At 43.8% G+C, this 18,881-nt stretch overlaps 1 protein-coding gene across 2 annotated transcripts in view; it reads left to right on the forward strand.

Moving 5' to 3' along the window:
- The first annotated feature begins 9,217 nt into the window (after window positions 1–9,217).
- jade2 (jade family PHD finger 2) overlaps window positions 9,218–18,881 on the forward strand; it is a 175,653-nt gene continuing 165,989 nt past the window's right edge. The window contains exon 1 of one of the 2 annotated variants that reach the window (XM_067492162.1): window positions 9,218–10,183. The gene's annotated coding sequence lies outside the window, so the exon portion shown is untranslated. The remainder of the gene's footprint in view (window positions 10,184–18,881) is intronic. The other variant, XM_067492161.1, reaches the window with a different exon arrangement.

Raw genomic sequence — 18,881 nt, forward strand, 5'->3', positions numbered from 1 at the left:
TGTTATTTAATATTTGTTGAGTTTGTTAACATAAATAAAATAAAGAAATAAAACACAGATCTCAAATAAAATAACATATTCAGGACAGCTAAAAAGGTATACAGCTTTTTATTCGACAGAACGTTTCTTTATTATCTCTACATTGTCCATCCAAAGACAAATGGCGGTTGGGGAACGTAAGATTTTGTGGGGACAGCCAAACTAACCCTGGGGTTTTCTCAGGGCCAACAAAGAGAGACATCCACTGAGAGACAAACACGTTCACACCTACAAATTAGAGTCACCAGTTAATCACACGTGCATGTCTTTGGTTAAGTTTAAAGTAACAAAACTAGCAGACTTCCCAGCATGCATTGTTTCAGTGCAGAAACTTTTCACTGAGCTAATTTTTTTATAGTTTGAAGTGAACAATAATTAAAAAAGTGACGCCAGCCACGATACAGTACGGTTTGGATTCAGTTCCTAGCGCTTAAAATTTAAGAAAGATGCTGAGAGTAGCCTCGGATGGGTTTTGTGCAACAAAAAAAAAAAACAACTCCAGCAGCTGCAGCTGGTAGATCTTCATAAAGAATTGACTCTTTACAAAATTTGAAAAGACAGACAATGTGAAAGACCATTAGTTGAATCAACTTGTCAACTATCTTGTGTTAAGTGAAGTTGGTTGGTGGAAGAAGTACTCTAAGCTTGTACTTAAATTAAAAGTACCATCAACACAGGGTTCACTCTATTACAAGTTCTGCACAGGGAACGTGAGTAAAGAAATACAAAATCACAGCATCAAAAGATACAGAAACCACTAAAAGTAATCATCAACACTACTACTAGTGTTCTCATTACAGCTTTTTGCACTAACAGGTGATTATATTTTGTAGTAAGAATCTGACAAACAAATGTGGTGGAGTAAAAGTACTAGGTTCCCCTCTGATTTGCGGTGGAGTAAAAGTACTGTGTGACATACAATGGTACTTCAGAGTGTACTTATTAGTCTCACTGCCTTTAATGGGCACCAGCAAGCAACAGTGGCTTTTACAGCCCCTCCAGAACGGTCATTCTGTGTTTCTTGTTTTGCCAGAAGGTATCAAATTCAAAGAGCAGGTAGCGGTAAATGTGTCTGACACACACACACACACACACACACACACACACACACACACACACACACACACAGTACACAGTTTTTCTGGCTTCTTCATCTTCCCCTCTGTCTGCACTTGAGCAGCCTGGCAGGAACACTATCAGAGAGAAACACCGGACTTTTACCCTCCGGTCTATGGAAAGACATTTTTGAACAGTCATTCAGGTTCACAGATATGCACAAACGCACACACATCTGTTCTTCTTGCATCACAGATACATGCACAAACCCCTGCAGGAGTTTTTTTTTTTTTTACTTTCTATCTTGTTCACACACACACACACACACATGCACAGAGTGAAGGATTTGGGGCTTGTTTTGACATGAAGTCATTGATATGCAGAGGGATTCCAGAGGAAGGGAAGCCAACATGAAGTCAGACAGACAAAAAGCTCAGTGCACTATCAGTGGTTTTGTTTCCTCGGCCCATATTTGACTGTAAATCGCCGTCCAAATGTCTTAAAACAACAACACGAGGGGCCAAATAAAGAGCTGGGCTTGAACGATTCTCCGCAAATTCACCTGAACACTCACAAAAAGTAGCACAGTAGCTTCATGCACACCCAAGGCATAATTATCCTGCAAATAGCAAATAGGATTTTTTTTAAAAAGAAAAGAATCACAACAGGGTTTACAGCTAAATAAAATGTCAGTTACTTCAGGCACTGCTAAACAGTGAAGACGCAGCTGAAGAGAGGTGTCCCGAGCAAGCTGGGACAACTACCAGACATGCAGGGATGAAATAATGTCTGTGGAGATCCAGACAGTAGTTTTGCTTTAATGTGCAACAAGGCAGGTTCCGTGAAGTTCAGGATCATTGATGAAAGCTTTTACCTTTGGATTGTCTGCATGATGAGCCAAAGCAGTGGTAACACGGAACACAGCTACGGATGTGGAGGGATTCCACTGCTGAGCTGCACAGTCACACAAAGGAAAAGAGCCGTCGTTCTGGCCCGATTAAGCAGAGGCCACTAATAAAGGCTTTTAGTGCTTTTTGCCCTTTTCTCTGTAGATTCAATCAGTTTTAAGTCGCTCCGTCACAAAAGAAATACAACTCAGCTTTGTCGGGTTTCCCTCCGATGTTGTTTAGTGCTTGTTCCAGGAGCATTTTTTTGGGTTCTCTTTACAATTCTGTCAAGTCTTGACCTTGAGATGATATTTTTGTTGGAATTTGGTGCTAAAGATATAAATTAATTTGAACTGGTGACCACAGAATTTTGAACTAGGCAACCAAAAATACACACACACACGCACGTTTGTCCAGACTCATAATCTAATCAGTTCATCCATGAGTCAAGGTGGACGTTTGTGTCAGATGTTATGACTCTAGGCTTTTTTATAAAATCTAGAGTTGGCAGAAAATGGCACAGATGTAATGTTGCAGCGACCGTGACCTTTAAACTTTGACCACCAAAATCGAATCGGTTCGTCCACGACTCCAAGTGAACGTTGGTGTCATTGTGCAAGTCTGAGGAAAACGTGTGTTCACTGTTGCAGGTGCAGAGACATAAAAGGTGCTTTTATACAAAAGCACTTTATGAATTATCAATCAGATTATAACCATAAATGTGGTGTTTACCATTACCCCTCTCACCATCCTAAAGATCTTGCAGTTGTTTCAGCTTCACCCTGTTTTCCATAAGTCTGTGATCATCATAATTATATTTTCATGCAGTGTCAGTTTACTATAAGTGGTTACATAACGTCTTCCTCCCCCGAAGGGATGCTGTGTAATAAAAGTGGGCAAATAAGCTAGTGCATGATTGTCCTCCACTTTAAATTGTTTATTTACACATATTACATTAGGTGCACATTTAATAAATGCTTTGCACGAATCAACAGTCGGATTCGTTCTCTCAGTCCTTTACTTTATTTTTATCTTATGTCGTGTTGTTTTTTCAACTTCACTGAAATAAACTCCAACTCAAAGGAGACAACGATGATCTATTTTTCAGATAATATCCTAAAAATTGCCTAGTATGTAGTTAATTAAGTTAGTTAGTTAATAAAACATCAGTAAGCACCAGACACTGAAAGTAAGAAACAATTATTCTTAATTCTTATGTGCTCACTTAGTCACCTGTATGAGGAAGGTTTCCTGAAAATTATCTGCAAAACTCGGGACCTGTAAATTACAGCATTGCTAAAAACCAGATTGTTAGACTTGATAAAGATGGTCCCAACGCAGTCCAAGTCCAAACACAGCTGCAGCAGTACAGAGAAACAGGAACTGCAGTCACCATCCCTGAAAAATGATGCCACGCACCTTTTGCTATTTACGCAACCTCGTGCTGAAAAGAAGACGCGTAAATGCTTCTGACGTGTCACGAGAACAAACTGTGGGACTGATCAGACAGCGTAAAGGAGACTGTGTGAATTCAGAATCTTCCGAGCTATTGCTCACAAACCAGCACAAGAGAAGCCGAGTGGCTACAGGCAGCTCGTCCTGTGACCAGGTGAAGTGAGAAGAACAATGTCTGCATCACACGTGGCAGATTGACCACCAACCACAGGATCGTCGGTCCAATCCCGGACTCAATACATGAAATGAAGGGATTCTCACTCATGGGTGTGTTGACTTTCCAGTAGCTGGATTTTAAATATGGACCATGCACTAGAGTCTGCATATGCTTCTTCCTTCTTGGTCTTTGACTAAAAACAAAGAGTACAAGCCCCATTTAGAGAGAAGATCCGGTACTGTGTAAAACGTGAATTTAAAAAAAGAGCATACAATGAAAGATATTTGTTGTTGTAAACAGGATAAAAAAAACGATCAAAGGTTGAAAGTGAGAATTTAACTTTTTATGTCACTACTGCGAAATGTTGTCGTCGGGACAACAAAAGCCTGGAAAAGCTGCGCAGTACTAAAAACATGTAATGAGGTCAACAGGTCAGTACCACGATTGGCTATAAGCAGAAAAGTCAGGACGACCCCTCATCTGTGGGACAACAAACGCACGATCGTCGCCTTGAAAATGATGTTTTGCAATGTGTAATGGAAAAGAATGTTCTATTTACATTTAACACTAAGTGTCGTGTGATTTTCGCATCATTGCGTTTCGATTTTATTTACGTTTTAAACAAGGTCCCGACTTTTCCGGCAACGGTGTTTCGTATTAAATGAGCAGGACACAAAATGAACTTCTCACACGTGCAACGCTCACATTAAGGGCCACGCTCCAAACCCTTTTCCCCCCACTTATCATTCCTCAGGAGTCGGGAAAGACGTGAAAACTCTCGGCCACTCTCGAATTCCCCCAGAAAACCAGCAGCACTCCGGACTATGGTATATTTTGGGCCGCTTCCAAGCCATACAAGTCGCCGCTTTACTGAGCGAAGCACCCCATTAAGTTTATGGCCTCGCTCTGCCCCCTCTCACAGAGCCTGAAATATACACTGATGCTGAAATAATACACTGCGTTCCAGCCGGCTCTGGCAGACAGCCGTTCCCGATGAGTCACCTAATTTCTGCTTACTCAGGAGAAAACTATAATTGGGTAGAAACGCAGACAACAGGTAGCCCTTTCAACTGTAGGGGAGTGCCGATGAGAAAGGATTAGCCCGAGCTGTGAACAGTCTGTGCACATCAAGGTTAGTGTGAGGAGAGAAGCACTGAGAGGGAAGGATGCTTATTAGAAACCTGTGCAGTGATGTGGGTCATGATGAGAGGTAGTGTCTTTACACGAGCTCCTTCCTAAACCGACTCAGAGCAGAAAATAAAAGGAGGAAATTAAAGAATACTTTTTTTTTTCTCGCTGTCTCCCCCACTGACAATTAATGTCACAATGATCTTCTCATAAGTGTCTCTCAATTTAAGGTCAATTCAAGGCTCAAAAGCAGATTGGATTGAACAACACTCTAAAATCAGATTATCGTCACATAATGTCCTACTTTGCCTCAGTGGTTCTAACAATCTGCTCCCGGGACGTGCAGCCCAATGTCGTGTGCACAGAACTCAACAGGCACATATGATGTATATGCAGATCCAAAATAAGTTTTCTTTGTAGTGACTGCACTCAGGTCATTTTCTAGTTCATTCCAGGTACCAGGAGACCTGCAGCTCATTCTGGTCACCAGAAAATTACATGTGCAATTCTGAAGTGTGTTTCCTTGTTATTTTGTGGGTTTGAACACCTACTGCAGCCGGGACGGGCTCCACACAATGGACTGCAGGGGTCGGCAGTAAATCAGTCAGTCGGGGCCGGGTGACTCAGCGGTAGAGGATTGGGTTAGGATGCAGGAGGCCGTGGGTTTGAACTCCACCCCACCAGGTGGAGGACGATGACGTGGATTGGTGTCTTCCATCATCGGATTCAATCAGCAGCGGGTGGAGCAGGAAGCTTTAAGCAGTAGACTGCATCCGACCAGGGATTCTCACCTTACCAACTGTAATCTGAACAAATGAAATACAGTATATCATACTTCATGAAGTTCACCAAGTATTTTTTAAGGAAACTATTTGCATTCCTATTAAATCAATAAAGCTTGAGCTAAGTTACAAGGTTTGAACATCAAAAATACTTATTGGACGACCAGGACAATAAGATGCTGTTAAAGGCACAAATTGAATAAACCTGTTTTTATCTTAAATAACTTTGATACTTTGACATTTTTCCTCCCTTCTCATGTGACGCTTCTGACTAACCTTGTCAAATAATGGTTAAACAAAAGTTTTACAGTTAACCAAGAGATTTAACGGGGTAATCGATAAAATTGTAGTTTCCCTTTAGAGCAGTTTCAGTTGTGTTTTTATGTAGAAACTGTCACAATCTGCCATAAAGTCCATGACAAAGACGCAAACTAGCAGGAATGAAATATATCGTAGCCTTCGAGTAACAACGTCAGAGGTTTACATCAGGAGTGAATCCAAAGTGTTGAGGATTATTGTGTGCAGGTGAAGAGACTCATTTTACTCAGGTGCTGCTTCTGATCTCCTCCTCCTCCCTGCCCGAAGGCTCCTGGGCCACGAAGCTCCACCATACAAGCGGCAGGTGGAGAGAGACGATATCGCAGACGAGCAGATCACTGGCCCCTAGAATTCAAATGCAAAGACCTGAGTTGATGCACGGGCCTCGCTTGTCAGCGTGATAGTTACCAAATCTTCATACCAGCTCCAGAATGTCCAGAATGTCAAACAGGAGCTGGGAGGGTCCCAAAGCGAGTTATAGAAGATAGAAATTAGACTATACCATGTTGGGGTTAAATGGGGGGAATAATCTATAGAGAATCCTGAATAACATCCATTGCTGACCTTCCTGTTTGAGGCAAAGAACAACAATATACTGAAGGGGATTGTACAGTTTTGAGTAGAAGCTCTGTGCTAGTTGACCGATGGGCCTAGATTAGTTTCCCCCCCCCGTTCTGCTGACTTCTGCTTTCGTTATTTTGTTTTGTTGAGCAGTTTTAGGTTTATTCTGTTACTTTTATTATTCTTGTATATAGTTTCTTTTTTTTACACACACCAGAACCAGATTGAACTGCTTCTTTGTCTGGTCCACTGTAAATAGAAAAGTCATGTAGTGCAGACGTTTCGCTCTATGTTGCTCATTAGAAAATGGTTCATGGTGAAGTTGTGCTTTAACACGATCAATACATGGTACAGATGGGAAGTGGTTTAAAGCACCTGGGTACATTTACTTAAGTGATGAACTCAAAGTTACTATTCACATGCAGATTCCTAAAATAAAATTAGAAGAACGAATAAATCCAGATGTGTAATTGTGGATTAATCATCTGTCAGTGCATAGTTTGGGCAAAATCAGTTGCGACATAAGTGATGTTCACACATTAATGCATCAGGACTTACAAACCAATACAGTCATATTCTGGAGTGGGACATTTTGTTTCTGAGGCCCTCGTGGAACAAATCTGCACTAGACACATCAACACCACCTTCAGGTTCAATAGTGTTTAAAATATTCTCATCAGTAACTCGGCTTCTTTGTGGTGCATTTCAGAGCACGTACTTGCAAGTACGTGGACTTTAACTTCAGTATTGAGTTATACAAACGATCTAAACACGTAAGCTTATATGATGAAAGTACACGTCTAGTCTTTAGTGATGAAACCCCAGCGCAGAAATGCACCACAACCGCACCGAGGGAGATTTGAACCACCTGGAAAAAGAGAAGTTTGACATGAACTTCACCACCAGCATTACGTGTTGTACTTATACAAGAGAATTCATATTTGATTTGATTTGATGGAGGCTGCCCACAAAATGGACCACACACTTCATTTATGTGATTAATTGATGCAGCATCTTTACCAACATACCCATGGCAATGGGGATGGTCTGCAGCTGTAAAGCCCACCCTATCTGCTGCAGCCAGCAGCTTGAACACAGAACGACCACCATTTGACCCAGATCTGAATGGATCCGCCTCCTAAATAAACAATGTGCGCATCTCATCAGCCAGGAAATTCTATTAGTGCACATTAAAACGAGCACGGGGAGGGTCACGGGCTGTTTCCTCGAGGGACACTAGCTACCTGTGTTAATGTGGAGGAGAAGGGGGGGCGACAAAGTGTGGATGCTGCTGCTGTTGCATTTGAAAGCGTGCCAGAAACCCCCCCCCTCCGTGTCCTTCACCGCCTCATTTCACTTTGTGCAAGACAGCATCCCACCTTCTTTTCCCGTCTCCCCCTCTCCACTTTCTGATCCAGCTTGAAATGAGCATCCGTTGCACCCGTTTGATACAAGTGGATTCGTCCCATCTGTTCATCTGAACGACCCTAATTTTCACGTGCATCCTGCCTCTGCAAGTGTCTGTGTTGACCGGATGCAAAAAAAATAAATAAAATAAAAGACGAAAGGAGCTGAGCTGACGACGAGACGTTGAGGTGATTTGCAGTCTGTCGCTGCAAAGATGCACAGAGCTAAAAGCTGCACACACTTAATAAGCTGGAGATTCAGGCGGATTTGCTGGCGAGAAGTGAAACATCTTCACGGTGAAGCCGAGTCCTATTTGATAACAGGCAGGGGACAGTGATTTAGAAACACTGAAGAGCAGTAGATTGATTGATCAAACACCCTCCTCCCCTTTAAATATAGATTTTAGAGAAATGTGAAGGAAGGTAATTTACTTGCCAACATCCCCTTTGGATCGCACTGAGCAAATCAATCAGTGCTGGAGAGATATGATCACTTACAGTAAAGTGCAGCTACAGGGTTTCACTCTGAACTGAAGCTGCCACTTACTCTGACAGCAGCCCGAGAATTAAGCATCGTCTTCAAAAAATGTGAGGATGGACCAAGATGGAAAAAGTGTCCCCAGAGATGCCAGGCAGGTCGGGACACATTTTCCTTCCTCGTTCAGTTCCGTCCACTGTTGGGGCAAAATGATTCCTTTAATATTGTTATTTCTGTCTCTGTTTATTCATTTTGTGTCTTACCTCGTCAATTTGGTCTCGTCTCGGTTATTTTCTGTCTTTCGTTGGTAGTTTTGTGTCTTTGTGGTAATTTGTGTGTCTCTCACTGGTAACATTGTCTCCTTGTGGTCATAATACTTTATTTTAGTATTCGAAGCCCCTTGTTGATGTCACTTCCTTCTCTTTGTGATTAGTTTGGTCACTTTTGAGTTGCTGTGTGTCCTGTGTAGTTAATTGTGTTCTTTCGTGGTCATTTCTTGTCTCTTGCTGACACGTATTGGTGATTTTGTCTCTTTGTTAGTCATTTCAACAAGCTCACCTTTCCCTCCTCTTTGTGCTCTATTTTGAAGTTTTTCAGTAATTTTGTGTCTCATATTATTCATTTGTTTGTTTTGTCCTTTTGAGCCCTTTGGTCATTTTATTCTCTTAATCGTTTTCTTTTAGTCATTTAGATATATATATGATGAATATTAACAGTCCTCTGGGCCACAGGTCACCTGGCTCCTGTCCCTGGCCTGTGTCCAGTAGGCCGGGCCACTAATGCAGCCATGATTATTCGTCTGTGTAAACTGATTTGAGTTTACTTTTCATACGAGCCCTGCATTAATCAACCGTGCAATTATTAAGATTTTTTTTTTTTTTAAATATCCCATCATTTTTCATGTAATGTTGCATTTCGACACTTTCGGCCACGCAAACCGCCCGGATCACTGACGGCACAGGCAGGTGGAGGTTCAGTCCCCGTCCTCTCCTCTCCGAGGCGCAGTCATCTTGCATTTCTCAGAGTAGGAAGTGCAGCTTGCGGTAACACTGAATTGAAAGTACGCCATAAATATGGCGCCAAAAGAGTTTTCAAGCTGATGATAAGAGCTGATTTCCCCCCCCCTTGTGTTGTCTCTTCTCCCCCCCCCCCACCTCGAGGGTAGAGGGGAGAGGTTGCCAGACAACCCCGCCTGTGCATTTGTGCAGAGCGGCGTGCACGTCCACCGGCCAGACGCGAGGCAGCAAGTGAAGACGAGGAGCTCAGTGTTTTATTTTTGAAGGAGGGACGTTGCGAAACTGGCTTGCGATATTTTGTGACTCATCGTTTGGAAATAAAGCATCCTTTTCTTTTTTCTTTTTCTTTTTTTTTGTGTGTGTCTTCAGCCCTCCTCCTCTCGCTTGTCCGTCCCCTCCTGCCGTACCGCTGGCACTGGGGAGGACAACACAGTCGGATTTTGACACCACGTTTGGGGCTTTTTGCAAAATGCGACATGCTTTTCCTGTGAGCGCCGTGTTGTGCGCACCTCGCAGCCTGGTAACACCGTGAGCGGCAGCAGGACCAGCGGCGGCACCGCTGTGTTTGCTGACTTTTACAGGATTCAACTCCGTCTGGCTCCCACTTTTGGATCGGATTTCGGATTTAAACTCACTGTCGTCGGGGTTTGCAGAGCTGACGCGCTGTCAAAACGCACCGTGAGGGGAAGGGGACAGTCACCCAACGTGGATTCGGAGTCGGGGCTGTTTAGCAGCAACTGCTAGCAGCCTGCCAGGGCATCGAGTGGGCAACTAAACTAGCGCTAAACCCTGCACTGTAAAACTACATGTGCCTGGCACCCAATGATCTCCTAATCTCTGGGAATCAGCCGCCGTCCACAACTGAGGACGTCTCTGCACCCGAAGCCGACTGCGATCAAGGTAAACCAAAAAATTCAACACCTTTAGCGGTGAAATAAGGACTAAATGTGAAAGTGGGAGTGTTGCAGGACCTCTCAAGTCCACCGCTAGTGCTACATCCGTGCTAGGCTAGCAGCAGGGCACTGTACGCACTTAGGCAGCGGGCTTGTCAGTCACAGTCAGCGGCAGGGGCTCGGCACGGCACGGCACGGTGCATGTGGGTCAGAGAGGGGCTACGTGTGTGTGTGCGCGCGCGTGCGCGCGTAGGTTGCAATGAAAAAAGATCATATGAAGCCAGAGCTTGTGCACACACACACACACACACACATCAACCCGGTAAACTTGTCTATGTTGTGCTGCAAACGCATCATCAGCGCGTCCCCCCCCCGGTACGAAAGTGTGAGAGCAGCGGGGTGGGAGGGACTGGGGGGGGTCGCCGCTTGGAGAGAGTCCGAGTGTGGTTTATTCTTGCACGTAATTGCAAGCAAACGGGCTAATTTACAGCAGCGTAGCGCGAGGACTGACAGTTGCAAAGCTGGAGCGCGCGCGCACACGCACGGACACATGAAGTTGTGGGATTATTCGAGCAGCGGGTTCTGGGTGCAGCGGGTGGTGGCACCAAAACGGCCCCAGTCCCTGGAGGGTTTGCAGGTCCCTGGAGTCCTCGGTAAAAAGAAGGAGGGGCGGCGAACCAGGGGCAGCAGCGATGTTTTTAGGAAGCCTGGGCACGAAGCCACACACATACACACATTAAGGAATTAGAGCAGCTACTCTCTGCCTCCTTCACCCTCTCCTCCTCCGGCTGCGGCTGCTGCTGCTGCTTCGTGCTGTGCAGGAGGGGCGGGGGGGGGGGGAGTGGCTGTTTACCTCCTCACTCGGTGTCCCTGGGTTGGAGGAGGAGAAGTGGGGCTGTTGCGTCTTTACGGTGAACGGCATCAACACGGATGCGACATGGTTGCGGGTGCTGATGGTGGTGGGAGTCAGATGTGAACTGGGATGAGTGGGGTGGAACTGGTCTGGTTTCCAGCTTCTTTGTGGCCACCTGCTTCTTTTTTTTTTTTTTTCTTTTTTTTAAATAATATCACTTGTGCAAATTACCCAGATTTGTCTTGATGGCACACGTGAGGCTGAACCGGCTCTAGCATTGAATCAATTAAGCTCCAATCATCTGGGGACTTGTTAAATGTTCCCAGTTGTGACAGCAGCCCACCCTCACTCACTCACTCACACACACACACACACACACACACACATACACCATAATCATCATCAAGCTTGACTTGTGCACACACAGCCTACCAAGAACTCTCAGCGTGCTCCCTCCTAACTCACGTTAGTGCACAGATTCACACACTGCCTTCAAAGTCTCTCTTAACAAACTCTTGAACACACACACACACACTCCTCCTGCTGGGTATGAAACCGGAGATGAGTCATGGTGTGTGGGGGCATAACAACTCTGTTTCAATCCCGCTACCCCCCCCTTTCATAATCTTCCTGATGCAGTGCTGTCCTGTTTTCACTCACTCTCTCTCTCCTCATCTCCTCCTCAGCGATTGTTTACAAGGCAAGTGAACATGCATGGGAGCTGTTTTCTTTTTGCATCTGTTGTGTTTTGATGACAGCCCTCGGGCACCTCATGCACATTTCCATCCCGCCGTCCTCATCCATCACTCCCTTCCTTCGTTCTGTCCACAGCTCTGTCCCCTCTCCAGCCTTTGGTCCATCCACCTTTCCCCTCGTCGTCTCTCGATCATTCTTATATTTTCACTCCTCATCTCTTCCTCTAATAGATAGATCAGTGGCTGAATGTGTGTGCATCCCTCAGCTGTCCCTGTGCAGCGTGTCATGTGAAACTACAGCACTCTGGCCTTTTAAGCCTTACATGTGTGTACATATAGGCACACGTGTGAGTAGTTGCGTGCGTGTCTTAGCGCCTGTTGAGTTAAGCGCTGAGCTCTGATTGGGTGGAAAAAGGGGTAAGGACCCCCACGTGGTATGTGGTATGGCATTAGCAGCTACGTAGTGAAGAGGAGGAGGAAGTGTGTGTGTGTGTGTGTGTGTGTGTGTGTGTGGGGCTGCCTGGAGGCGTGCTGGCTAGCTGTCATCTCACCAGCTCTGCCCTGCTAACTAACCAGCATATCATCCACAAGGTATTTCTACTAGCTAAGTAGGATTAATTTGTGTGTGTGCACGTGTGTGTTCTTGCTGGTGTGTACCTCCCTGTGCGCTGTGATGTTTAGTGAAGGAAAAAAAAATCGACGGATTATAATTCCGATAAATCTCGATTATTCTGAGAAAGACTAAATTGTGTTGGAGAACGTGCATCACAGTAACTTCCCAGAATCCCTGCTACAGTAGTATAAAGTAAAAACACCTAAAGCCTTGGTCTTGACTTTATTATGCAAAGTGGCTGTCGATGACTTTGTTGTGAATTGGCGGTGTATATAAATAAAGTTGAATTGAATTAAAGAACCTTATATTAGACGATGGAGTCTAAAAGTTGAAGACCTGCTTTATTTTCACATAGCAAACATATCCGTGAGCGTCAATGCTATAAATGTACTTAAATAAGATTTCTTAGAAATGGTTGAGAATCCTAAATATTTCTCTCGTTGTTTGTTTTTTTTATAGATTCTAATGTCTCTAAATATTTTCAATTTTTTTTTGTGGTTTAGCTTTATATGAAAATCTATTCATTTTTTTTATACTGTTGATCTGGAGGCGCTGAGCGTGTTGTAGCAGGGAGAAGCAGAGTTAGATGGAGCAGGGTGAAATAACTTCAGGCATCATGCTAGAGCTAGTTGCATTTTCTTACTTTGTAGAACAAACACCACTTAGCCACAACACTAACACCACCGGGTGGTTTTAAACCTATAGTAAGAACCTAGGGCTCCACCCAGCACTCATTCTGCTCTGCTGTGCTCTTCTACCATCTGCTACATTCTGCTGCCCTTCAGGTATTCGTCATCATCCGATTACAATAGAGAACGATGCACAGCAGTCAGAGTGCCCCCTACAGGCCCCGTCCAGCAGTGCATCCCAACCAGCAGCGGGTGTTAACGTTTTATCTGATTGATGAAAAAAGACGCAAATCCAAACATATCCGAACATATTAAAAACCAGCAGTCGGTGTGTTCATGTTACGACTTCAGCACTAAACCACATTACCTGTTGAACTGCAGATGTCAAACATCAGCTGATAAAATGGGGCTGAACTGATATTTGGTTAATTTGTTTATGCTCTGTTGTCAACTTGTTGGAGTCTGCATGCTGCAGACATGTTTTTATTCTCGTGTGTGTGTGTGTGTGTGTGTGTGTGTGTGTGTGTGTGTGTTATGTCAGCATTTGCTCTCAGTAGATGGCCCTGCTGTGATATAGAACCTCATTAGTGGGCTCTTGAGTCTGTGTGTGTGTGTGTGTGTGTGTGTGTGTGTGTCCATGCATGCTAACCCGCTGTTCCGTGGGCAGGAGGTGACATCAGGCTTCAAGGGGAGAGGGGAGGTGTTTCCATTTTTTTTTTTCCCCCCTGAGCGGCTGTGTCTCAGCCATGTTAGTTAAGGATAATTGCATAGCCTGCACACCTGCGCGAACCGCTGGTGAGGAAGACGGTGGTACACACATTTCACAGATGGATCTTCGCAGGAATAACTGGAAGGTGCTTCAAAGCTCTTTGTCCTGTAAAACGTGTCCCTCACTGACTGAAAAGGAGCAAGGAACTTTGTGGCCGGCAGAATTTTCAGATCAAATTAATGGTTGAAGTGTTGTCACTGCAAGGTTGACTTTGATCTCAATACAGCAAATCTCACCAAGCTTATGATTCTCTTATTTTATTTAGTGTGTTTTCAGTTCTCGCTTAACCAGAATGTAACCACATCCACCCGACCGTAGCCCTGTACAAATTGTATTATACATTTTTTTATCTATAAATCATTTATACGTCTTCATCAAGGACAAAATCTCATTTTTTTATGCTGCCTGTGCATTTGCAGTGCACCCAGAAAGTATTTACAAATGTATTAGTATTTGCAAATTTAATAAAACAAAAGTCACATGTACATAAGTAATCACAGCGTTTGCTTAAGACCTTTGTTGAAGCACCAATTTCTGCTTTCAAGTCTTTTAGAGTATGATGCTACAAGCTTGGTACTTGGGCAGTTTCTCCCATTGTTCTTTGCAGTACCTCTCAAGCTCCATCAGGTTGGATGGGGACTGTTGGTACAAAGCCATTTTCAGATCTCTCCAGAGATGTTCAAGCAGGTTCAAGTCTGGACTCTGGCTGGGCCACTCAAGGACACTCAGAGTTGTCCCGTAGCACTTCCTTTGTTATCATGGCTGTGTGCTTAGGGTCCTTGTCCTGTTGAAAGATGAACCGTCACCCCAGTCTGAGGTCCAGCAGCTCTGGAACAGGTTTTCATCAAGGATGATGTCTCTGTACATTGCTGCATTCATCTTTCCCTCGATCCGGACTAGTCTAGCCCAGTTCCTGCCCCAGTTCCTGCTGCCGAAAAAATCCCCACAGCATGATGCTGCCACCACCGTGCTTTACAGAAGGTCCCGGTATTGGCCAGGGGGTGAGCGGTGCCTGGTTTTCTCCAGACGTAACACATCAATCTTTGTTTCATCAGACCAGAGAGACCATGTTTCTCATCTTCCATTTTGCAATAAGACTGTAACTTAAACAAAAAGGAAAACTTTCTGGATGCACTGTACTGTGAAATCTGTGATGGGAAAATTTTCTGTATATTAGTTATTCACATTGGTGGAGCAGGGGCAGCTTCAGGTTAGTGGTTTATTGCTTTCAGCCTAAGCGGATCCTAATTTGAGGGGTGTTCCTGTGTCTTACACAGTGTCTACATAGAAAGTGTTGCATGAGCAGCTTGTTAGCCGAGCAGATTTGGTCCGGGGTGTGTACGAGCGCGTGTTTGGGGGTCACGGTAATGATTCACTCGCATGTTACACGAACCAAGTCAGACTTAGCAGAAATAGGCTGGTGGACAGCATCATTAGCCAAAGTTAGACTCAGTCAGTTCAGCCTAAGCAATAAAGAGGTGAGTTATTAGCTGCTCAGGTGCAGTAACTTTTGTGTGTAAGTGAAGCTGGTTTACACAAGTACTGTAGTAACTGGGTGTTGTGAATTTTACCTTCCGCTGGACCAAATGTTAGTTTAAGGGGACATAAAACAAAAAGTTTGAATGGTTTTCCCCCAGTTACTCCCAGTTTCCTCCCAATATCCAATTAGGTTAAGTGGTGACTCTAAATTGCCCATAGGTGTGAATGTGTGTGTGAATGGTTGTCTGTCTGTGTTTGTCCCTGTGTGCTTGCTCTGAGACGGACTAGAGACCTGTCCAGGTTACACTAGGGAACTTTTAGATGATTTCAAAATGTATTTTGTATAAAACAAAAACAAAAAAATATTTTTTTAATCAAATTTGTTTATTTGTTTTATAATTATATATTTTCTCTCTCTCTCTCTTTTTTTTTTTTTTTTTTTTTTTAGAAATATGGGGGAGGATCATCTTATAATTAGTTCCAAAAAAGTAATTTTAAATAGTTCCCTGCCCCAAACTTTAATATTATGTTAAAAAAAAACCCATAAAATGCTAAAATGTGTTGTGATCCTTGTAGATAGAAAAGAAAAATGTATCTAAACGTAGGACCATTCTTCTCTCCGCCTGCTTGCTTCCGCCCACTCTTCTGTCAGGAAAAACTAAAACGGCTGACGGCTGTAAGCACGTTGATGGACAGGCTGACAGATGCTGCCTGAGCTGCTGATAGTTTCAGGAGAGTTTTCGTGTGTTTTTGTGGGGAGGGAGAGGGCAAGTAAACACCAGATAAAAACAGTATGTCACACTGTCCTTTGCTGTTTGAACAGCCGGCGATGCAGGATGGTGGTACGCTTCTGATTCAACGTGAAATCCTTGAACATTTGATTTGTGCCTGAGATGCAGCTAAAGCAATCAATTGAAGAAGATAACGAGAAGAGCTGAGGTTCAAGAGGAAAGGTGCTTACATACTGTATTTCTTCCTTTTCTGTCGTTGAAAGTGGCTGTTTTCACGTGGATTAAAAAAAAAATCCTTAGATTTAAAGGCATATTGTGAAAAGAAAGAGATGAGGGATAAAAGTGATGATGTGAAGAGGAGATAATTGGGGTGAGCAGAAAAGTAGCGAAGGAGAAGACCTGGAAGGTGAAGCCAAGAGGGAAGAAAGGTAAACAGGGAGGCGGTGGTCGGGGTCACTGGGAGTGAAGGGCACACTAGTCATCCTCCATCTCTCTGTGCTTTTCCTCCCGTCCAGGAGCTAATGAACTCCTGATGGCAGTGGAGACGGGAGGGATGGATCAACTCTCCACCTCTCCCTCCCTCCTCCAACCTGTCCTCCCCTCGTTTTTGCTCTCTCCCCCTCCCTTGTGGGTGTTTTGGCTGGGCCCCAACCTCATTGGCTCCGAATCACCTCCTTCATTGTTTGTCAGCAGATTTCAGCAGGCGAAGCAGGAGGCTTAAGCTGGGAAATTATTTGGACCTCATCCTCTTCCTTCTCTCTTTTTATTCATCCTTTCCTCGGATTCCTCTTGCTCTCTTTTCTGTTTTCTGCTCTCTCATACCAGCTCCCATGATGCAGCAGCATCAATACATATTGTGTTAATGTTGTGGTAGTTTTAGCCAAAAAGGCGATGGAGGAAAGTTAAATAGTTTTAATTTCTAAAATGTTTTTCTTCCTGACCCCAGTTCACTCATTAACTCGTTTACTTGTTTGCTTAACTCGGTGTCCTTCTCTGTTTTTACCTGAACTTCTTGTAATGAGACACAATTTTTTTCTCTTGGCTTAGCACGAGGATAATGGACTTTCATTTGGCGACAGGAATCATAATCAATAGGTAGAAATATTTGAATGGAATCAAAGGCACTGTGTGTTGTGGCTTTCAGCAGTTTTCAGTTTTCAGCATCTTTTATCTTTTCCCATGTCTTTTATGATGTACATGGCAATGGCGTTTAATATTTGGCCTTCTGTTGCTTTTGTTGAAATTTTGTTTGGTTGGTTTTGCAGAAGTCAGCTGACTGTGCTTTTGTGCTCGTACCTTCCTCAGATTCCGCACCCTGGTTTGCAGGTTAGCTGTTAAACTGTCTTTAGTGGCTTTTTTTTGGCTCCTGCAGTGGTGAAAAGTAATGAAGTAAAAGTACTTTGTTACTGCACTTGAGTACATTATTCACTTATCTGTATTTTACTTAAGTAAATTTAATTATGGCTAGTTTGACTTTTACTCCCCTGCGGCTGTATGATCCAACAGGAGTTTTCGGTGTGTTTGTTGGACTTTAGCTTTTTTTGCAGTCACTGTGTCTTGAAAGCTCAGGGAAATTAAGCACTGTATGTTTAAGCGTATCGATGCGTCATCAATGACATCACATAACCGCCGTTTCAAGTTTTTGCCTTTGACGTTTGCCTAACTAGTCGTCAAGGAAATGATGTTTGTTCTTATTGGAACTAACCGACAGACGTAGACTACGTGGTAGTGGGGGAAGCAACGACCTCGGGAGTGGAAAAAGTCAAGTACTTTTACTTTTAATACTTCATGTAAAATATAAATCATGTGCTTACCTTTACATAAGTAGAAATTTCAGCTATTTCAGCTAATTTCAGTATTTTATTCTTACTTTTGCTTAAGTACAGTTTTTTTTTTTATAGTAGCTACCTGTATCCCACCACCCTGCCTAAACCAAGTACCTGGAAACTTGTGCAAGATGTTTCATTTGTGAATAATCTCTTCATATTTTCCCTTAAAGGCAGAGGTTCTGAGCATCGTTCGTGTTTCTCATTTAAACTGTGCTACATTTAGCAGGGAGCCTTTATTTTTTTTTTTTGATTCTGTGTTATTTTACACTTCACTTAGGGAAGCTTTGCTGCTCCCCTGAGAGCAATAGCTGAAAACTAATTCACTTTACACAGACAACAGCCTTCCATATTTGACATGAGGAGCAAGCTTCCTTCCATCCGGCGGGATCCCTGTGGAGTGTTCAGCAAGGGCGGGGTAGGGGGGGGGACCACAGGGGAGAGGGCTGATGGGAATGGTGATGGTGATATCAGCAACAGAGAGTGACTCATGGCTGCTCTTAAGTGGCTCTGAGTCTTCCAGTCAGTCAGGAGATGTTGGCGGGGGTGTGCGTTATTGAGCGAGGTCGTGAGCACTTTATTAAAGTTGTCGGCTGACAAGCGAAGCACAGCTGTAGGTTGTGGTTTATTTGTGGTTTCCCACCTTTTAGTTTCAGCTTTGGCTGCATCAGTGGTTTCTGGTGCTCAACAGTTCATGCTAAGCAAAGCATTCAGCCATTGTCCACCAGTGACTGGCTGTCTTATGATCATCCTCGAACGTGATTCATCTTCAGCGCCTTAAGGACATTCATTTCAATTTGGCACTGAAGGATGAACTGAACACCAACAAGGAAGTTCAGCACACTTGGACTCATGTTTCTACCTTATAGGTTTCCAAAGCACAGATTATTGCTTCACCAGTGCAGACACACACCAATGACTGCAGCTGCCGTGGAAAGTTCTTACCTGACCCTCTCCAGCCAACATGGGTCACCTGGTCAGCTACAGTCTGATTCAAGTATCTAAGGACAAAGAGTGTATTATATACATATATTTTGAAATTCCTTATTGATCCTAGAGGGACATGGTGGTGGACAGGTGCTACATTTAGGACACTCAGTGTTTGGTCCA

The sequence above is a fragment of the Channa argus genome, chromosome 22, assembly GCF_033026475.1.
Source record: "Channa argus isolate prfri chromosome 22, Channa argus male v1.0, whole genome shotgun sequence".
NCBI classification, from domain to species: Eukaryota; Metazoa; Chordata; class Actinopteri; order Anabantiformes; family Channidae; genus Channa; species Channa argus.